This window comes from Macaca nemestrina, chromosome 6 (assembly GCF_043159975.1).
Source record: "Macaca nemestrina isolate mMacNem1 chromosome 6, mMacNem.hap1, whole genome shotgun sequence".
NCBI lineage: Eukaryota > Metazoa > Chordata > Mammalia > Primates > Cercopithecidae > Macaca > Macaca nemestrina.
In genome coordinates, this window is record NC_092130.1 from 40,286,623 (window position 1) to 40,309,428 (window position 22,806).

Genomic DNA, 22,806 nt, shown 5'->3' on the forward strand with positions numbered 1-22,806 from the left:
CCTCTGGGGAATGCTGTGATGACCCAATGGGTCCTCAGGCTCTTCCTGGCCCAAGCAAGTGGTCAGATGGGAGAAGATTAAAAACAAACACACCCCAAGTACACAGGCTCCTCCTGGGGTCTACTGCCCCTACTCGAGTTACCTGGACACATATCCATAGAATGTCAAGTCCCAGCTCCAACCCTGGCCCCAGCCCTGGGGGAAGAGGAAGTCTTAGGGAGGTGGCCAGGAGAAGTTGCCATGGGTTCAAAAAGACCTGGGATGAAGGGATCCTGGGATGACTCCCTGGGGTCAGCATTCTGGGTGGGATAGGGTGCAAACCCGTGGTTCTGGGTGACCAGACGCACCAGCCACCAGCACATCAGGGGAGCTGAGAGCATAAGCTATGCTATCTGGGTCCTGGGCACTTATCCCAGCTCTAAGGCTTGACAGCTTTGGCAAAATACTTCACCTAAGCCTCAGTTTTCTTGCCTATAAAATGGGAGCAATAATCATAACACGAACCTCATCGAGTGTTTGGGGGGACTTAGTGAGATAATACATGAAACATCCTGGCACGTAATGGGCACTTGACAAACATTAGTTTTATTGTATATTCTTTCTTTCTTTCTTTGAGATGGAGTTTTGCTCTTGTTGCCCAGGCTGGAGTGCAATGGCATGATCTTGGCTCACCGCAACCACCGCCTCCTGGGTTCAAGCAATTCTCCTGCCTCAGCCTCCTGAGTAGCTGGGATTACAGGCATGTGCCCCCATGCCCAGCTAATTTTGTATTTTTAGTAGAGATGGGGTTTCTCCATGTTGCTGGTCTCGAACTTCTGACCTCAGGTGATCTGCCCGCCTCAGCCTCCCAAAGTGCTGGGATTACAGGCGTGAGCTACCGCGCCTGGCGCGGTATATATTCTTTTATATAGGCCTTTATCTTTTATAGCTCTTTTATCACAGGATTCTGTCAGTTTGGAGATAAGGAACCTGAGACCCAGAGAAGCGAACTAACTTGCTTAGGGTCCCACAGTTAAAAAGCAGAGGAGTTGGGATTTGAAGCCAAGTTTCTTTGACTCCAAAGCCTGTGTTCCTAGGAGGTAAGAGAGGGAACAGATCAGTGGCTGCCTGGGAAGAAGCTCGGGTCCTGTTCAGTCATATTGTCATGGATTCAACAGATAGGTGTAAATCTTTCTGGGGCTGAGGGTGGAGTACACATCCTCTTTTTCTAAATGTGGGAGTCAGGCAGGGCTCCTGCTGGTCCCAGTTGCCCCAGCCATGATGGAGTCAGAGCAAGCAGGAGTGGGGAGGAAGAGAAAGCCACTGGGGGCAGGAAGTAACTGAGTCCCAGGGGCATGGAGTTGGGCTGAGGCCACTCATGGAGCCCTGGCAAGTCTTTCTTGCCAGCCTGAGCCACAAATCTCTGCTCACTCTCACCCCTAGGAGTTTGTGGTGCCCCCTCCCTTTCCCACCTCAGCCTGGGACCCCTCCTTTCTCTCCTCCTCCCTCCTGAATGCAGTAATCCCAGCTAACAAAAGCGACCATGGCTACTCTGATGTGTGGGACGACGATGCTAGCCAGGCCATGCCCGGTCAGTGTGCCAAGTTGGGCTCAGGCCCCTTCCCACGTGCCAGGGTGCGCTTGCCCTGCTGTCTGCTCCCTCCCCATGAAAACCCAAGCAGCCCTCATTTTTGAGACAATGGAATTAAACAGCTATGGGGCAGGTGGAAGTAGGAGGGTGTGAGGGTAGGGAAAAAGTAGAACCTTCCTGAGCCTGTCCTGCCTCCTCTCCAGCTCTGGAAGATGGGCTGCAGATCAGGGCTTGAGAAGGAAGAGGTCAGATGGGCTGCAGAGTGCAAAAAGGACTGCCCTAATTAGAGGTCTTGGGTTTGAGGGTGAGCTGGCATGGTCGGGGAGGGGCAATGCTAGCCCTGCTTTCGCCACCCTCTGCAAGCTCTGGAGTTGGTCAGACCAAGTTTGAATCCCGACTCTGCCCATGTAAACTGTGTAAACTTGGGAGGTCACTTAAATTCTGAGCCTCAGTTGCCTCATTTGTTAAATAGAATTAACAAACTCTCCTGAGGTTTGTTTGGATTAAAAAAGATAATGAATGAAAAATACTTAAGCACAGGGCCGGACACATAGCAAGCACTGGATAAATGATCTCCCTTGCCGCCGCAGGGGCTGCTGGTGCTGTTACTGATGCAAATTCTGAGCCGTGGCCACACACACTTTGGCTGGCCTCCAGGGGACGGTCAGCCAGGTCCGCTGGGGAGCCTTCCTCTCTGCCTGGTCCCGCTGATAATGACACCAGGTCCTTGGGCCTGATACAAGAAGAGCAGATGTCTTGCAAGGGAGAGTCACCATCTCCTACCTCATCCCCAGCACCCTACCCCCACCTTACCAGAATGCAAGGTGTCCTGGCTAGCCTGCAAGGTGGGATGGGGACCCTTTAGCTACAGGCTGCCTGATTTCTCCTCCTTTCCTCTCACTGCTTCTCTGCCTTTAACTTTTCTCTTTGCCAATGCCAGAGACCTGCTTTCTTATGCCAAGGAGAGAGAGAGGAGGAGGGAGGGGGCTGGGGGAGGGGTGAGGAGATGGAGGAAGCGCTCCAGTGTGTAAAGAGGAAGGGGCTTCCGCTCTCTGTCTTTTCATTGTCAAGTTCAAACTGATGACATTGGGTAGTGTATTTAAGACATCTGTCCCCACGCCCTGCCACTCCCTTAGGAAAAGAGCTGCTTTGTGTAATATAAGAATAGAAGCTTTAATAAATAAAAGTTTTATTAAATAAAAGAAGCTTAATAAATAAAAACTATTACACGACAACAGAGTCTGTGGTCCCATTGGCCACCTGACCACTCATTTCTGGGCTGGGGGCTGTTGCACCCATATCCTGGCCTGTGTCCTTCCGCTCTGTGGGGCACAGGCCAGGGCTGGACCTGGTAGAGGCAACAGTGCAGGCTTGGGCCCGGGCTGGGGCTGAAATCTGACCCTCGGTCCTTTTGGATAATAGCAGCCTGAGCACCGGGCCCTTGAGAACTGGGATCACCAAAATCCTGGTCCTGAGGCAGGATTTTTCAGTCCCTCCCACAGGTGGGGCCACCCCTCTGCCCCACCTAGTTGCCCCAGAAACTGGAGAGGAAAAATCTCTGGGTCTCCAGACAAGGGTCTGGAGAATCCTTGAGGACCTGGAAGCCCCCACTGCTGCCTGGCCTGGTGAGAGAGCAGGCTGGGGGCCCCTGTCACTCGTGGCAGGCACCCTGGGTGAAGGTCGGCCCCAATGTGTGGAGCCTCCAGAGCTCGCTGATCTGAGCTGCGATTAGGTTGGAATGTTCCCGTCCAGTTCGCAGTGATGTGGCTGTGCTGGCCTGGGGAGATTGTCCGAGGGTCTGGCTGTGCCAGGTTCCTCCTGCCTTGAGGGCCTGTGATTTCTGGCCTGCCCACCCACAGGACTCCCCTCTTGCCTCTGCCTACAGCGCCCACCTTTCTCAGCAGCCCTCATACGCCTTAGGCTCCCTTGTCCCCTCTGCCTGAAAGCCCTCCCCTACACCCGTCATCCTTTTAGCCTCACTTATTTCTATTCTGTCTTTCAGACCCCTCCAGGGAGCCTTGCTGACCCCTCCACAACTCAAGCTGCATTGGCTGCCCCTCCGCTGCACTCTCCAAGTTCCCTGTGCTCCTGAATCTGGTGCACATTATGCTGTCTCCAGAGTACTTGTGTTGCAAAGTGTCTGTCCCCTCTCATCACCGCAGCTGCCTATGGATAGGGACGGTGTCATCTCTGAGCCTTGATTCCTAAGACCTGCATGGGGCAGATGCTCAAATGGAATGGACCAATGAGTGGTGGTTACACGGTTTACCTGCGGATGGAGTGGGGAGATTTCCTGTTTGCAAGTGCTTTTCCCACACCTGAGACTGCCTCTCTCCTAAGTCCTGGATTTTAGGCCTCCTTCCCCTTCTACCCAAGCTCACCCCCCTTGTCATAACGTGATAAGGGCTGAGGGAGGTGGTACAGGAGATGAATTAAGTGTGGGGCCACCTGCCAGCTAAGAACCCTTGACCCAAGTTTCCTTTTCTGGAAAATGGATAATAACAGCACCTTCTTATAGTGACTTTAAGGACATAACAAGCCCCTTCCCTTCCCCTGTCCACACTCAACAAGGGGCTACATTCTTTCCTGAAGGTCTGTGATTGCCTCCGGAGGCTGGGGGCAGCTCTGGAGTCTGGCTTGGCATTATATTTGCAGCCATTCCATATCCCTTGTCCCCACTCCACTCCCTCCCTAGGGCCACCCCTCTCCACAATGCAGAAGCCACGGGTACTCTGGGATTTATGGCTGTGGTGTGTAGGGGAAGCTCCTGGAACAAATGAGCGGCTGTGCACGTGGTTGTGTTTGGTTTTGGACTGAGAGGGCACCTCTGGCTTTGTGGGTCTGTCCTTGGTCTTATGCTGGCTGCCTGCCAGGTTCCAGGGTCCACATCCCTGGAATCACTACCTAGGCCCAAGGTGGGGAGCAGAGACTGATAACCCAGGTGTCTGGGGTTATTAGCCATCAGAAACATGGAACCTGACAGCAGGTGAGTGGCCACCTCCTTGCCCTGACATCTGGAGGCCTTACTGCCCCACCCTCAGGTCATCATCTCCAAGGCCTGGCAGATATTTGTGTGAAGACAGAAGGAACTTGGGTGAGGGCAGAGACCAGCATGGTACCCACCCTTTTCCTCCAATGCCCCTCCCTCTCCCAGCTCAGGGGCTTAGAACTGTAGTATGCAGCGGGGATGGAGGGTATGAACCCTAGAAGCAGACAGGCCTCAATTTTAATCCTAACTAGCTGTATCATGTGACCTGGGGCAAGTGACTTCATTTTTCTGAGCCTCATTTCATTAGCTATAAAATGGGGATAACAACGGCACATATATTTTAGAGAGTTGTAAGGATTAAACAATTAAATGGGATTAAATAACTAATTAATTTTAAAGGATTATATAATAAAATTCATGCCTGTACACAGTGAACAGTAAATGGTAGTATTACTCTTATTATCTGTCCCTTGCTGTGTTTCAAGCATCTATCCAGGATGTTTTAATGTTGTCCAACCTAACAGAGTCTGAATTTGTTTAACACTTATAGTACCTTAGAGAGGAGCTCAGTGAGCTCAAATGAGATGAGAAAGGTAGCCACCGGGTTCTGAGAAGGGTCTGCCACCCCTTTCTGGACCCCACCCCCTGCCCGGAGTGTCAGATGGTCCTACTACTGTCCTTGCCTCTTCCAAAAGCTTGGGGAGGTCTTGCTGCATCTTCCCATGTGGGAAACTCAGGCAGGCAGGCAGCCCTGCCAGCTGGCCTGGAGGCCATAGGGTGTTCCAGTAACTAGAGAACAGGGATGGAGTGGGATGAATGCAGGGCCAGGAAGTTGAGAACAAGGATCATACCTTTGCTTGGTGCCACACTTCAGGTTTTCCAAAGAGGATTCTCAAACTTTTCTCTCCATAGAAATGGCTCATGGCAATGACACTGGGAGTAGAGGAGGCCCCTTTTCCTGTGCTGGGATCTCAGCGGCAACCAGACCAGTGTTGTGGCCACCCTGAATATGAAGTGTCTGGCAGAAGGGAAGGGGGGCGGCTGAGAGACCCACATCTGCAAAGGCCAGGGCCACAGGAAGAAAGCAGTGATATAAAGCACTTCCCAAAGCCCTAGGCTTGGGACCAACTATGTACAGCAACTCAAGGGTTAATCCCCACCCCACCCCCATCAGTCTCTTCCTCATCTGTAAAGAGAAAAGGAAGCAAAACAGAGACCAGGGCTGCCTGAGATGGAAGGCTGCCTCATCTGTTGTGGCTGCTGCTGGATAACCTGTGGCACTGGCATGGGTACTTGTGTGCCAGCTGAGGGACAGTGGCATTCCCAGGCAGGCCACCCTGGAGATCCCCCCCTGCTGAGATCAAGAGACATGAGACAGAGGCTATGCCCAAGGACTTAGGCCAGGTGGTGGCCCTGGCTACATTTGCTCCTTAAGGCTGAGGCCTGGGTCAAGCTCCCAGCATTGCACAGCACCCTCCCCCCAGCCCCCAACCATGGGTAATGTTGGCACCCTGGTGAGGAACTGGCCCTGCTGAGGGGCCCTGTACCCCTGTTCAGGGAGAACAGAGGAATCCTCAGTCTTCTTTGAGCCAGCCTATGGTGGGTGGGCCTTGCCAGGGCTATCTCTTGCCCAGGTACTGGTATTCCCAGGGGTGATCTTTGGCTGCGTGGGTGGTATAGTCCTTACCTGGAAGCAGGGCAGCCTGCCCCACCCAGATCCAGGTCAGAGTGTGGAGTGGATGAGAAGTCAAAGCCAGGCAGGACCAGGCGCCTGGAATAGCCGTTTCGTTGGATGGGTCCCAGGCCCAGGGCTCTGCTGCCCAGGCCCTGCCACCCTTCTGAGGGACAGGGATGGGGAACTTATCCTAGCCAGGCCTTAAAAATGAGAAGGCCAGCCTGTAATTCCAGCACTTTGGGAGGCTGAGGCGGGCAGATCATGAGGTCAGGAGATTGAGACTATCCTGGCTAATGTGGTGAAACCCCGTCTCTACTAAAAATACAAAAAATTAGCCAGGTGTGGTGGCGGGTGCCTATAGTCCCAGCTACTCGGGAGGCTGAGGCAGGAGAATGGCTTGAACCCAGGAGGCGGAGCTTGCAGTGAGCCGAGATCGCACCACTGCACTCCAGCCTGGGCGACAGAGCGAGACTCTGTCTTCAAAAAGAAAAAGAGAACCAGTGGAGTGGAGCCTGGGGGTGGGCGGGGTGTGTGAATGTCAATGTGCCAAACCTCATCACTCCTCTCCTAGGAGTTCTTTTATTAAATGCCCCAATCCCAGCTCCTCCTCCTATGGTCCATGGAACACAGAAGGCTGGGACTCAGTGGCCCCACAACCCTGAAGCCCCGCCCCTTAGCTGACCTGAAAACTTCAGTCAGTGACCATGTGGGGCACTAGAACCTCCTGCCACCAATCAACAGGCAGCAAGGAGAGATGCCGGGGTATCCTCAGAGAGGGAGGGGCCATGCAGAGGGTTTGGCAGATTTCCCTGTTGTGGGGAATGAGGGATAGGGCACAGGAAGGGACCTTCTCAAGGGTCTAGGGTCATGTTTCAGGAGGAAGATAAGCACCAAGCCAAGTTCTGCCAGATATATGCCTGGCTCCTGCACCTCCCATGGTCCTTCCCACTCAGCCGGGCTTCCCGTCTCCTGGCGTTTCTGTAGATGCTCAAAGCATCCTGTGATTCTCTTTATCATGGCTTATAATTCTCTGCTTGCCAAGTGGTTTGATTAATGTCTGTGTCCCCTATAGATCATGAATCTACACAGTGGCATTCTGAGGATGGCAGAATCCTCAGAATCCTATACTTGTCTTCATTGCTGTCTGCCTAGGCACTTAGCACTCCCCAGGGCTTAGCACACAGTAGGTGCTCAATGTACATTTTAGTGAATGAATGAATGAATGAATGAATAAATTTCCCCATCAAACACCATGAGCTATAGGAGGGCAGGAATTGCTTCTTGTTTTTGCATCCACAACCTGTGGCCTGGTGCCTGGCACAAAGTAGGTTCCCATTAAATTGTGTGGGATACTCACAATTTGGGTATCTCTCCTGGGAAGAAAGGGGTCCCTGGCAGGGATAAGGAGAAAAGGCAGTGCTAACTGGAAGAGGGTGACAGGTGAGGTTTGGGTGGCTGAACTGGGGTGCTCTTCCAGGCAGGTTTGGGTGAATGGGGAAGCTCTGTGGGAGCCACTCTTGGTAAGCACTCACCTATGAGAAAATTTGAGGAAGACACAATATGGCAGCAAGGTAGTAGTCTAAGCCAGAGTCAGAGCCAGAGGCCATGGCCACACAGGCTGTTCCCCCACCCCATTCCCAGAGCCTCCTAAGGGTGGGGACGGGAGCAGGGCTCCAACAAGTGCCACTCTTTAGGCCTGAGGGTCTTGTGGTCATGTGAGGGTCTGGACTTCAGGTCACTCCTTGCCTTTGCAGGACCAGGGAGTCTGAGACACATACGGAAACTGAAGGACAGAAGGAGTGGGAGTGGGGTCTTGCCCTGGGCTTGGAGTAGATCCCCTGTACTGTCTGCAGAGTGTCAGTGCTGTGTCCTGGGAGATGAGGCTCCCCTTGGGGATACAGAGTCACTGAGGGCCTTTAAACATGGGATCAATTGCTGGGTCTACTTTTGATGTCTGGATGAATTAAGGAGGAGATAGTCTCCTAGGACCCAGGTTCCAGATGCTAAACAGACTTAATGTCTGGAGTTTGCAACCCAGCCCCACACCTCAGAGTCTGAAAGACACTTAGGTTATAAGGTGTCTCATGGACACCCCGATGGGCAGTGCAGCGCCCTCATCTAGGACTTCCCTCCCTCAATGATTTGAACATCTATCTAACAACCCTGAATCAAAATAAGGACTGACACAGATGTCAGACCTGGCACTCCCCCTGTGGAAACCTGTGCTGAATGTTAGGATTTGAAGCCAAAGCATTTGTGAAGCTTCAGAATTAACTTTTAATTCTTGCTTTAAGTTGCAAAAAACAAAAACAAAAACAAAAAAAAACCCAAACCAAATCAAACCAAAACAAAATGTGTGTGATTAACTAGCAGACAAGTAGAGAGGTGCTGTTTCAAAAACTTCCTAAACATAGCTTCCTTTTACTCAATGGTAGAAACTTTTATCTGGAGTGGATACTGGCTAGTATGTGAACACACAGGGGATTTTTTTTTTTTTTTTTTTTTTAAACACAGGTTTATCACCAACTCTGGCAGTTTTGAGAAAGGCTCACTTGAATTCTAAGGAACGGAATTTTTCTGTGAAAACTGCATCTCATCAAGTTGAAAGATCTCCAGCAATGCCAAGGCCCGGGAGCAGGTCTCTGTCTTCAGCTGCCAGTTTGCTGGTTGCAGCCTCAAGAAACATACCGATATTTGGTCCTCATCAAGAGCTGACCCAGAGAGTCCACGCATGCAACTGTAAACCCACTTCCCCCCCACCCCATTTTGTTTTCCTTTCAAACCTAAAGTCAGGTGTGGCCATTTCGCCGCCCAAGGGGACTGTGTCGTGGAGGCCCGGCTCAGGTCGGAGCAGGCAAAGGCCCGCTCCAACAGGTGCGGAGCGTGTGCACGCGGCCGGCTTGGGGCCACACAGCCCCCAGCAGCAAGCCCCGGGTCTCTCCCGCTGCACTCAGCCCGACCCAGAGCCGGAGGACGCAGAGAACGGCCTGCGCACCGCCCGCGGCTGCTTCCGAGGGGTGACGGGGTACAGCGAGAAACAGCTGCGTCTCCCTCGTCCCCTCCTTAAATTCCAGCGTCCTCCATTGGCAGTGTCCCGGGTGCGGCCTACTCAATCACCCGCCCCAAAACCGGGGAAGCCGCGAGAGCAGAGCCAGAGCTGCCAGGAGGGCAGCGGAGGGGCGGGAAGGGAGCTGGGTGACCTGCTGGGCAATGCTCTGTGCGCGCCGAGCCGGGCGCGCTGACGGCCCGACCGCCTGTGTGGGCGCGCTGCGCCTGCGGCCCCCACCCCTAGGCCTGGGCGCACAGAGCCACCGAGAGGGCCTGAGGGCGGGGCTGGAAGTCCCTGCCCGGCTGGGCTGCGGCGGCAGAGGGAAGCTGCTTCTTCCCTGGCCTGGCCTCTCCGGAGCGCAGTGCCGGGTCGCCCGGAGACCGAGGAGCCGGCGGGCACCCCATTCGCCCCCTGGCGGCGCCGGGGACACTCCGGGAGCCGTCGTAGCCGCCGCCGCGGCGGAATGAGCTGTCCACAGCAGCACTGGGTGCCTCCCGATCTGGCGGGAGGCTGGGAACTGGGAAGGCAGGCCGCCTTTGAAGGCATGGAGAGAGACGATAGAACAAAGTAACTATGAGATTTGGGGGCTTCCCCTGGATCCACATCCTCCAAGTCCCGCATGGGCTTCTCCACTAGTGTGGTGACTAACACCCAGGGATCTCATCCCTGAGTGGTCATCCCTCCCTCACCCAATCTCCCTCTTGTTCTTACCCTTTCTAGAAAATGTCCCCATATCTCTCTTCCTTCTGCAGTAACCTGACAATGACAGCCTTGGCAGACCCAGTCATACCCCGGCCCTGCCACACCCCAAAGACCTCTAAGGTGGGGCCAGGAGGTCATTAGGAGAGGAGCAGCATTCCAAATGGTCCTTTGAGTGCACATTGGGAGCCTGGCATTGCCCTCGGCCTTATGGGAGGTGAAAGATGTTGACCTCTTGGTGCTTCCAATCTCAGAAGACAAACACACTCAGGAGACAACGGCACAGCAGTGGCCTGGCAGCAGGAGCCTCAGGGGAGGGCATGGCAGGGATGGCTGGAGTGTGAACACTGGAGTTATCAGAACATACTAAGTGGACAGGATTTGGAAAGAGAAAGAGAGAGTATTCCTGGCCCAATCTGGAGCATAGTGGAGGGCTGTCATGAGAAAGCTAGTGGGGCCAACCCCAGAGGCCCTATAAAAGATCTGTTTCTGCAGCGCTAGAGACAGAGGGGAGGAGCAAGAGCTGGAGAATGCAAGCCCCTCTGGGAGGCAGCAGCAGTAGCCTGCTCTGAAGCGATGGCTGCGGCAGGGAGAGGAAAGCTGCCACTTTCACAGTCCTAAAGGGCATGTCTGTAGGTGGGAAGCAGGGTTCCCAGGCTCCTTCAAGAGATTGGCTCATATACTACCAAAAAAATATATATATATAAATAAAAAGAAAAAGAAAAAAAAAGAGAGAGAGAAAGAAGAGAGAGAGAGAGATTTGGTCAGACTCAGGTTTTTGTTAGAAAGGAAGAAGCTGAGGCGAGGTGCGGTGGCTCACGCCTGTAATCCTAACACTCTGGGAGGCCAAGGCGGACGGATCACCTGAGGTCAGGAGTTCGAGACCAGCCTGCCCAACATAGTAAAACCCCGTCTCTACTAAAAATACAAAAATTAGCCACGGCCCGGCGCGGTGGCTCAAGCCTGTAATCCCAGCACTTTGGGAGGCCAAGACGGGCGGATCACGAGGTCAGAAGATCGAGACCATCCTGGCTAACACGGTGAAATCCCGTCTCTACTAAAAAATACAAAAAACTAGCCGGGCGAGGTGGCGGGCGCCTGTAGTCCCAGCTACTCGGGAGGCGGAGGCAGGAGAATGGCGTAAACCCGGGAGGTGGAGCTTGCATAGAGCTGAGATCTGGCCACTGCACTCCAGCCTGGGCGACAGAGCAAGACTCTGTCTCACACACACACACACACACACAAAAAAAAAAAAAAAAAAAAAAAATTAGCCAGGCATGGTGGTGTGCACCTCTCAGCTACTTCGGAGGCTGAGGCAGGATAATTGCTTGAACCCCGGAGGCGGAGGTTGCAGTGAGCCCAGATCGTACCACTGCACTCCAGCCTGGGTGACAGAGTGAGACACCATCTCAAAAAAAGAAAAAAAAAAGGAAGAAGCCGGGTCATGGCAGGGTAGAGGGAGCAGCTCCAGGCTAAGTCCGAAACTGATAAGATTAAAAAGAGTGAGGGGGGATAGGGAGAGGTGAAGCAGTCATTCCAGATACTGAGGCAAGCAGAAAGGACCAGAAAGCCCCGAGAAGGAAGCCAAAAGGTAGGAGCCTGTCTGAGGGACCAGCAGGGGGCGCAGGGGCCTCCGAACTTCAGGCTCACCAGAGCTGGCTTTAGCTGACAGTCTGGCTATTTCGGCCCCATTTCCCATTTTACTTTCCCTACCAAAGTCCTCTCGAGTAATTGGGGAGATTCCCTTCCCACCCACCTTCTGGCTTTTTATAGAACCCGTGGCAAACCCAGAATGAAACTGTCAGGCCTCATTGTGCCCTCCAGCCCAAATCTGTCCAGGGAGGTCTTAGGGCTGCTGGTTATCTTGCCCTAGTGTTTGATGTAGGAGAGCCATCTTTCTGGCAGCTGGAGACAGACAGACCATTGGGTCCTGTCTCAGTAGCATGTCTCTCCACTTGGTCTTGGCTTCCAGAAAGGCTTGTCCATTACTGAGGCTGGGCTGCTTCAAGGTAACCTCTCAACCTGACTCTGAGGCAACCTTTGACTGGGTCAGGCCTGGCACACAGACTGAAAAGCCCACTCAAGCACTGGCTATGCTGGCACTTCCATAGGGAGGACTGAGGCTGCTGAGATGATGAGCCAAGAAAGTTAGGGGCTGGCTGTTTAGAGCCAGCAACCACAAAGAGGGCTTTGAGCAATGGGACTCCCCTGCAACCAAACCAGCAGGACAAGCTGTGAGGTGCTTATCAGGTGTGGTGGCCCTGGAGGAGGGAGAGGATAGAGGGAAAGCACTGTCACCAAATCCCACCACAAAGTGATGGCTTTGGGCACTTCACAGGAGAGGGCTAGCACTGCCTTGGGGCCCAAGGAAGCACCATGTGGAAGAAGGATCAGGGCCAAAACTCTTCTGGGGTAAGTCTGAGGTGGGGTTCTGGTATGCACAGGAACAGGGGCGAGGGAAGGAGGGGAAGAGGGTCCTGGCCTAGCAGGGGACCCTATAGGCCCATAACTCCTTTGCCCAGGCCAGGTTTCCTTTTCTTTGCAGTTAAATTACAGCTAAAGGGAAGACTACATTTACTTGTGCTTTGCTTGAATTCCTCCAGAGTCAGCCACTCCCGCCTTCTCCCTCTTCTACAAGGGGCCTAGGTTAACATAGGGAGGAGCATGCCTCACTTACTCAAGTATGATGCTCATGTGTGGGCGCCTGAGGTCTGTGTCCCGTGGCCTCTGCTACCATCACTCCTCTCTCCCTTGGAAAAGGCCCCAAAGGGAAACATGGTCTCCCAGATACCTTTCTCTGCCATTCCTTTTTAAAATTTATAAACACAGCTATCAATTTCTAAGTCCCGGCTATGTGTCAGACACGGTGGTAAACATGACCACTGTGTTCATGCATGTCAGATGCATGACCTCATTCACTCCTCACAGTAACTCAGAGGCCCATCAGCCCGACTCCTTGGCTGGCTTTGGTTCCCAACCCCAGCCAGGCGCAAGGGGTTGAAGTCTGTTCCCCAAGCTGATACAGAGGACACAGTTCAGTCTTGGCGTTACTCACTGTGTGGTGGCTCAGTTAATATTAATTAACTCTGAGGACAAGCTGCACTTTGACTCACCTCTGGCTAATTAAATAAACCTGCCATGTAAATCAGCAGAGGGAATAGAGAGACATTAGGCTGTGCTGAATGGAAATTGGGCTCTTGAGGGTAAGACTGTTGACCTCCAAATAGAAAATCTACCTTGGCCTGCTCTGGCTCTCTTTAAGTTCTCCGAAGCTAGGGCCAGAGTAGTATCAATGAGGAATAATGCTGCCTCTCAGAGAAAGCCTTGCTCCTGAAGCCCTGAAGAACTGACAGGAGGGATGCCCCTTGGGTACCATGGGCCCATGATGACATAAGGGTTCTCTAAGGAACCAAGACAGAACTGCCTGGCCTTCCCTCTCTCCCCTCACACCATCCCCATCCCTGAGGCATCATGTCCTGATGGGTCTGAGTCAGCTGGGGGAGGCCTGGGGCCCAAAGAAAAGACATGTTATGAATGCCCCTTCCAGTCATGCCTGGCAGTTTTGAACTGCTGGGGTTGGCAGGTGCTTCATCGTGCTCTGCCTCCCTTCTGCTCCTCCCTGAAGAAAATGAACCATGGCAATGTCCCAGGTCTTCTGAAGGTCAGGCTGTCTCTCTGACCAACGGGGAGACCAGGGGCAGGCCACTTAATCTGATCAGGCCTTGTCCCTTCTTGATAAAACAAAGAAATTGCAATGTTAGCCTCACAAGAGGGCAGAGAAGAGTCACAAAATATGTAAACTGCTGCCCACTGCTTTGCACAAAGTAAGGGCTCAGTCAGTGGTGGCTATTCTATGGTGACAATGATGATGAAGATTTTATGTGGTTCATAACAACCAATTGTACCTCCCAGTAATGCTGGGCTATCTTGAGACATACCTGGAGTAGCTACTGTGATTAAGCCCTAAGCTGTCACTTTGAAAGTAGCCTTTTTCTGTATGTAAAAAGAGAGAACACCATCTTAAAATAATGTCTATGAAGGTAACATGTAAAAATAAAATGAGATAAGTAAGGTAAGGGTGAAGGCAAGGGGAGAGTGAGAATGTTTGAGTTGCTGAGAAAGGACACAGGGTACAGCAGGATGTCCGTGTCCCTTCCCTTCCCATCCATGTCCCTCCCTGCAGCCACCTGGGATCCCATACCTCTCAGAGTCCCCATCCCTCCTCCTCCCCTGGGCTAATGTTTGGAGCATAGCTTAGGGTAAGGGCCAATTCTAGGGGCCTGTAGCTCATGGTAGGCAGTTCCCCACTATGTCCTCTCCTATGGGAAGATGCACCTGTCACCACTGTGGGCCAGTAGGAGTCCTGCAGAGTTCCCAGGAGCTGGCACACAGGCACAAGATAAACATTTACATTCAACACATTGGAACAGATCAAATGTGGTTCTCAAAAAGCTCAGACTTGCAAGCTTTGGAGAAGGCCCAGGTTTGGCTCCCTTTAACTCCCAAACAAATTCTTGTGGGATGTTGCAATTACTTGTGACAATCCCTCTCCCTGCCTGGGACTTTGATTTCAGATTTAGACATGTAAAACTGGGTGGCTGGCTGGGTCTTAAGCAACTTGGGGGGTGGGTTGGGGACTGGGGAAAATTCTTTGCAGCACGTTGTGTTTAGAAGAGAGATCTTGAGGAATCAGATGCTGCAGCTCTGTGTTACTAGAACTTTTCAGCCACTGTGGCAGATTTTCTGTCTCTGGAAATTGGTCGCTCTGCTGGGGAGTGGCTCATTTGTCTTTTGAAACACAAATGTCTATAAATTATTTTCTGTGATAGTCTTATGTTAGAGTAACTTTTCAATCATTGTATCAAATTCCACAGTCTTTACCCTGATATCTTATCCCCTGGATAAGCAGCAGATGAAGAAGAGTCAAGGCTAGGCAGAATATTTTAATGGTAAATTGTGCTGACCTGGCCTCAGAGGAGCCTGGAAGCGGGAGGAGGTGATGCACAGAGCGCCAAGTAGATGCAGAAATGAGAGAGGAACATGGCTGAGCAAAGCGTGTCTGGGTGTAGGGACTCTGTGGCCTTTCTGGGTACTGAGGTGTATATGCAAAAGGCTTTGGGCAAACTTCCTGTGTCTTTGCTTTGCTATTGTACCTGGCCTTAAAGCACATTCAGCCCTTTGGGAGAACTTCAACCCCGTGTTGGGCTCCTGTTTCCTACTTTCTGGCTGCTGCTACACCTGGTCTGAGAGCCACACAACTTTAGTTCTGACCCTTTTCACACTGGCAATAACACAATGGATACTGCTGTCCCTGAAAGGGATTTGAGTGAAGAGGCTAGGGCCTTCTTGCTTCACCCCTAGGCTTTTGGCAGTCAGCCTAACCTAGAAGCCTGCCTTTTGAGGCAGGTATACATGACAGAAATCAGGGAACAAAAATGGCTAGAAATTCCTAGATGCTCTGTGGAGTTCAGCCTGTTGGCAAATCTGGGGTGATAAGCGCTTGCCTTTAGGGTGGGCAGATGGCACAGAATCACCAACACTGCCATTCCTCTTCCTCCCAAATACCCTGTGAACTCTCAACTTTTCTCCCAGGGTATCATTGTGTCTGGACAAAGCTTAGAAATTACATAAAACAATGTGAGGGAGACAGAAGGTCAGCATGAGGGCTTTTGTTTTAGGTCAACCAGGTTATCAGGGGAGTCTAGATAAAAGGAAACATTAGGCTCTCCAGTTCTAGAATAGAAATATTAGAATTCCTGGGGGAACAAGAGGAGAAAGGAGATCCTAAGAATGGGATGTGAAGGCAGGGGAGAAAAGAGATGGGACAATCCCCCAGGAGTTCTTTTAGGTCTTGGAAAGATAAAGCTCAAAATTCCTGAGCAAAAGCAAATGCTCAGCTGTTTAATCCATTTCTAAATGGGAGGAGAGAATGAGTAAGCTAGGATCATAGGACATTACAATACAAGGGTCTGGTGGCTCAGGGAACCAGCCAAAGGAAACTGAGGGACTGTAGGAGTCAGGAAAAGAGAGAATATCTTCCCTGGGGGCCTTTAAGAACATAGCCGAGACATTCTCTTTCCGGATGAGAAGACTCAATATTGTGAAGATATCAACTCTCCCCCAACTTTCCTATGTAATTAATAAAATCTCAACTGCAGTCCTAATAGGACTTGTTAAATGAAACTTAACAAGCTGATTGGAAAGTATATCTGGAAGGAAAAAACATGTGAGAATAGCAAAATGATTTTGGGAGGAAAAAAACAAAGGAGAAAAATATACTGTATCAAACTATACCTAAAAGCTACATCAATTAAAATAGCATGGTTGGTAGAAGAATGTATAGAAGTTCAATGCAACAGAAAATCCAGAAACAGCCTCATGTACATATAGGAGTTTTGATTATGAGAAGAGTAGTATTTCAAGACACAGGGGAAAAGGATGGCCTAAAGGATGGCCTATAGAATCTGGGCAGCATGCGACTCTCTGGAAAAAAAAAAAAAAAATCCCTAACTCACACCATTTATGAAAATAAATTCCAGATGGGTTAAAAGACTAACACAGAAACACAACTATAAAATAAGTATAAGAAAATATAGGAGAATATGTTTATTATCTGGAGATAGGGGAGCCTTCTTTACGAACCATAAAATACAAAGCCATAAAGTAAAGGAGTAATACATTTGGTTACACCAAAATAAAAAGCCTCTGTATAACCCAAGGCACCATTAATAAGGTTAAAAGAATGAGCTGGCCTAGAGTGAGGGGTGGCCCATTCTGCTAGGGAGCAGACTGTGAGAAAACATGGCCTTGGAGGCCTATCTGCTCCCTCACAATTCCCTCAAAAGAAGTCATGGTTTGAGAGGAAGCAAATGAATGCCAGAGGGTGGCCATTCCCCATTGTCCATCATCCACAGAGTCCTACAATCTAGAGATAAGTCATAGTTATCAAGAGCCAGCTCAAAATGAGTGGATAAGTGGAGCAGGGTGCAGGAGACAGTAAGCGAGATGGAAGGAGTAGAAACAACTTTGCTGGCCTCGGGGTAGAAGAAGGAGGAAGGGCTGCCTCTGTCAGAAATCATAGTCTCCAGTCCTTGGGCCCATCTTTCTGAGTGGATGTGGTATAGGCAACTGCTCCTAAGACTTCCTTTTCCCTGAGTAGGGAGCTTTTGGGGAGAGCATATGGGGAAAATGCCACCCTGTGTGGGCTTTAATAATCTCCATGAGACCCCCTGAGCTCTGTGGGGATCAGGGCTGTCTTGGAATAATGGCCTCTGCCGAGACCCCCAGGGGCAGTGACGATAGATATGCTCATGTTCTTGGGTGGGCTTGCATGGTCTGATAGCCCCAAGTCAGAGGCTTATGTCTTGGAGACATGACTCTGTTTCTTTTTTTTCTTTTTAGATGGAGTTTTGCTCTGTCACCCAGGCTAGAGCACAGTGGTGCAATCTCGGCTCACTGAAACCTCTACCTCCCAGGTTCAAGCAATTCTCTGCCTCAGCCTCCTGAGTAACCGGGACTACAGGCACCCACCACCAATCCTGGCTAATTTTTTTGTATTTTTAGTAGAGATGGAGTTTCACTATATTGGCCAGGCTGGTCTTGAACTCCTGACCTCGTAATCCACCCACCTCAGCCTCCCAAAGTGCTGGAATTACAGGTGTGAGCCACTGCGCCCAGACTGACATGACTGTTTCATGTCTGGAGAACACTCTGATACAAGGCCCCCGAAGCAAAGTGAAACTGTTGTCCCATGGAGGCTTTACCAGCCAGCTTACCCTATGGGGATCAGGCTGTTTCCTAGAGAAGCCAGGGAATTACTGCACTCAGCTACTCTCAGCTCATACTTCCCACTTGTGAGCTGAATGATCTCAGAGGGTGTTTGCCTGATTCAGGTAGGTTGGCAGCCACATTCAATTCTTATGAAACCTCTGTGGCATTCTGATACCATTTGGTAAACTGCACTGAGCACATGGACCTGTGGTTGAGAGAAAGGGAAAAATTTGCAGCAAGGGATGTCAATGCCATTTTCTAATATGAGCAAGGGTATGTAACAAAGAATGATGGATATTGAGAGAAGCAGGAGACAGTATCAGGACTGGCCAGAATTGAAGTATAGTCTCAGTGATGGAATCACATTCCAAGAAGCATCAAACAATCTCACAGGCCCCAATTTGACTTTCAGAGATATGGTTCAGGATTTGGAGAGTGAGGATTAAGGAATAAATAAGCACAGCTGAGGATAAGATCAAGGTACCTTACCCCTCAGGAAAGGATGCCACAGGGGTAAAGAGAAACCACTGACCCCTGAGAAATTTTTTTAAAAATGGACTGTGGAGCTTAGATTCAATGTCTCTAAAAGGAAACAATTCCTTTATATAAATGCACAAACAATGGCTGAGTACCAAACTACGTACCAAGCATTCAAGTGAGGGCAACATAAAACAACCTCTGTGCCTCCTATCATTACGACCAGCAACACACACCTGTGAAGTTGTGTGTGTTGTAGTGAAGTCAACCAGCCTTGCCCTCATCGCTGAGATGAGACCAGACCAGTCCACTCATTTGGCACAAAATATGTCAGTTTAAATACCTTCTAACATGCAACCAAATTTCAGGGAAAACAGGGGATATTTAGTGAGCTCAAAAACCCCAACTACCCAAATGGATATGGGAGGCTCCAATCAGCCAACACAGGTCCGATAAGGAGAGTAGCTGTCTTCTCTCTCAATGCCTAAGCAACACCGCTTCCAGGCCCTTTTTCACTAACAGTCCTGATGATCAGCCAGGTTGAAGGGTGCAGTCTTTTAGAGACCCCATGGAGGAAGGTGCTGTCTCTACTCTCAGATCAGGACCAGTGATTCTGAAGCTATTTGGGCTGTGGCTCCCCTTGGGAGTTTTGATAAAAACTATGGATCCCCTTCTCAGAAAAATGTACATTGCACATACAGATATAATCTGTAAAATTTCAGGAGCTTTAGACCCCCAAAAGCCCCAGCTTAAGAATTCCTGCTGAAGACAAATCACTCCTTTTCTTACTCAAGAGCTGTTTCCCAGGGCTGATTAACTGACATCTTAGATGTCCAACAGGTGAGTGAATATTCAGCATTGAACTCTAGTCATCCCATGCCACTGGCAGATGGCTCGGTCCCTGCTGTTGCCTGAAGCCAGAAGGAAGCAAAGCCCCTAGACCAAGACCACATTTTGTTTTTCAAAGGAGAACTCTCTACCCCCACCAGAAAATCTCAGACATCCATGGCCTGGAACACAGACACAAAGTGACAAGCCAAAAATAAATCTGGTGCAATATACAACTACAATCTGTGAAGAGAGCCATAGACTGGGCTCTTCTTGGGTTGGTGGGCCAAAGCTGAAATGGAGAGTCAGATGGGTCCTCCGTTAGCTAAATGCAGACTAGCTGATCATTCTAGAGAGGCACCTGCTTTTTTTTTTTTTTTGAGATGGAGTCTCACTCTGTTGCCCAGGCTGCAATGCGGTAGCGTCATCTGGGCTCACTGGAATCTCCTCCTCCCAGGTTCAAGCAATTCTCCTGTCTCAGCCTCCCAAGTAGTTGGCATTACAGGCACCTGCCACCACAACCAACTAATTTTTGTATTTTTAGTAGAGACAGGGTATCACCATATTGGCCAGGCTGGTCTCGAACTCCTGACCTCCACCTGCTCTTTTTCACTGCCCCTCTACCTGGAATGTAGAGGTTGCTAGAGGCTATGCCCTTATGAACTATTTAAGTTCCATATTTGTTTCCCTTTTTTCCAAAAATAATAATGATAGCAGCATCACTGATTAAACATCAGTATTGAACAGTACTCTGTGCCAAGCACTATGCTAGAAGCTCTTGGCACAGATTATTTCATCTTCCCCAAAATCAAATGAAGTAAGCACTCTTGTTATCTCATTTACAAGATCAAGAAATAAGACTAGGAGAGGCTTAGTAGAGTTGCTTAAGGCCATAGAACTAGTGAGACAGCGAGCCTGAATTTGCATTTAGGCCTGATTTCAAACCAATACTTTTAACCTCCACTCTCACGCTCGTTCCCAAAAGACCAATACTCAGACAAAGGCCTAGGAAATAGTCCAGAGTGATAATCTCCAGAGTGAGAGCTCTAGTTCTTGCTTCCGCCTCCCCATCCGCTACCCACCATGTGGCAGCCTGGTTCTCAAAAGGGGCTCACTTTATGGAGAGTTGGTTGGAAATCCTCAAACTCTATCTCCTATCTCTGTCTGACTTTGCTATTTGAGTCCATACTCTATAGCCCTAAATTTATCTAGAAGCCTAAATTTATTTTAAACTCAGCTCAGCCCAGGAACCTTATTTCCCTTCAGGTTTAGAGTCAAGGAGAAAGATTCATTTCTGTTTTACCACTGGAACGTTGTTGGTGGGGGATTAGTTGTCATCACTCCCATTTTAAATATTTGGGGTGTGTGTGTGGAGTGCTGAGAAACAGAGTAGAGTAGCCCAAATTTGGTAAAGTGTCACCAGTGGTGCTGGTGCCCTATGGGGGCCAGGATTCTCTAGATACCTCCTACCCCTCAGCATTTGGAAACAGGGCACATCACGTCTCAAATAGCTAGTCTTCTCATTCTCCTCAGTTAGCGGATTCCAGGGAGAGTGAGTGCCCAGCTCACCAAGTGAAAGGCACAGAAGGATGTTGCCCATTGTATGCCCAGTGGCCAAGGGGGCCCCAAGTACATGCTGAATGGCTAGAGCCTCAACCATGTTTTGGGAGGCAGTTGGGGGCAGAGTGGGCATTAAGCTATCTGCTGAGTCCAGGGTTGCTTGTCCTTGTCCCAGAGCCTCATCTGAGTTGAAAAAGGGAGAGGAGATGCTGGGCCTACACAGAGGTGGGAGATGCAGGAAGCTAATGAGGTTGACTGCAGGTGAGAAGATCATCTCATCTTCAGGATCTCTGTTCTATACCACCTGTAGGACAGAAGAGAGATAAAGCAGTAATGACAGTACCCATCTTCAAAATGGATGAGGAAGTCAGACCCAGAGGCACAGGTGACTCCCAAAAATGGTCTGGACTCACTGGAGTCCAATCAATTTGTCATCAGATAGTTGCAGAATGTCTGCTATGTGCCAGATTCATCTGGGCATTGGGGATGCCATGGTGAATCCTGCCCTCAGTGTTAGACCATCAACAGAAAAAAAAATACATGAGGAAGACCATCTGGACAGTGATAAACACTAGGAAGAAAACTGAAACAGAGTGGTAAGGGAGAGTGATTGGAAGGGACCATTTCAGTTTGGTTGTCAGGGGAAGCCTCTTTGAAGAGAGAACATGAGACCTGAAGCTTGATTATGAAAAAGGGCAAGTCATCTGAAGATCTGGGGGAAGTGCATTCAAGGAAGAAAGAAAAGCAACACCAAAGGCTCTTAGGTGGCAGTGGGCTCTGTGCATTTAAAAAACAGAAAGGCAACCACTATTGCTTGAGAGAAATGAACAAGTAGGTGAGAGGAAGGAGCGAAAGCTGGAGGGTTAAGTAAGGTCAGATCATAGAGGCCTTGTAACCACAGTAGAGAGTTAGACTTTTATTCTAAGTGTAATGGGAAGCAGGGAGTGACATCCCTCAATTAGCACTTTTTTTTTTTTTTTTGACGGAGTCTCGCTCTGTCGCCCAGGCTGGAGTGCAGCGGCGCAATCTTGGCTCACTGCAAGCTCCACCTCCCGGGTTCACACCATTCTCCTGCCTCAGCCTCCCGAGTAGCTGGGACCACAGGAGCCTGCCACCACGCCCACCTAATTTTTTTGTATTTTTAGTAAAGACGGGGTTTCACCGTTTTAGCCAGGATGGTCTCGATCTCCTGACCTTGTGATCCGCCCGCCTCTGCCTCCCAAAGTGCTGGGATTACAGGCGTGAGCCACCGCGCCTGGCCCCAATTAGCACTTTTAAGATCACTCAAGCTGCTGTGTGAATGGATTACATAGGGCGATCATGGCAGTAGGGGGACCAGTGAGAAGGCTGTTAGGTGAGAAAATCGGTGTCCACATCATTTGTCATCCAGACCAAGATACTTGTGCAGGTAAACAGGGGTGCTACAAATAATTAAGCGGGGACAACAGGCATAACCAGATGGTCTCTGGCAAAGTGGGACATATGGACACTCTGGATATGATAGACTAGGGCAGCAGTTTCCAAGGTGTTGTTCCTAGATCAATAGCATCAGCATCGCCTGATTAAAATTAAAAATGCAAATTCTCAGGCTCCTACCCCAGCCCTTTGAATCAGCAACTTGGGATGGGCCCAGTGGTATGTCTTTTAATGATCCCTTTAGGTGATGCAGGTTAAAGTTTGAGAATCACTTGAGCTAGTGACAGTGGTATAGGTGATGAGGTGTGGCCAGACACAGGACATAGTTTGAATATGAGGGGTGAAAGAAACTAGAATGTGGAAACAGCTCTTTGTTTTTTGTTTGAGTGATGTGTATATGGTGGTGCCCTTTACTGCAACGGGAAGGACTAAGATGGGGAGAGGATGGGTTTTGTGAGGGGATTAAGCTTTCGTTTCAGATGTATAAGTGAGAGTGCAGACACAGGCCTTTCTTCCCTGGGCTACCTCTCAGAACAAGGAAGCATTCTAACAGCCAGAGGACAGCCAAGCTCTGCAGCTTTAGGCACTCTTTTCAGAGTCAACCTCCTTATGAGTCCCTGAATTGAGAGAAGGGACTTTTCCCAATGAAGTTGCTCTGAGTACCACTTCAAGTCATGGCCCAAGAATGACTGTGGAGAAAAAGCGGAGCACTGCCCTCAGAGCCAAATAACTGGCTACTCGGGCGAAAACAGCTAAAGAAAGTACAAGTTGAG

The 22,806-nt window shown here is 50.1% G+C and overlaps 1 protein-coding gene across 2 annotated transcripts in view; it reads right to left on the bottom strand.

The window, feature by feature from the left end:
- Positions 1–11,258: 11,258 nt before the first annotated feature.
- The window catches only part of LOC105467047 (purine rich element binding protein A), a 37,163-nt gene continuing 25,615 nt past the window's right edge, over positions 11,259–22,806 (bottom strand). For both annotated transcript variants that reach the window (XR_011624637.1, XR_011624636.1), the window contains exon 3: positions 11,259–20,921. The gene's annotated coding sequence lies outside the window, so the exon portion shown is untranslated. The remainder of the gene's footprint in view (positions 20,922–22,806) is intronic.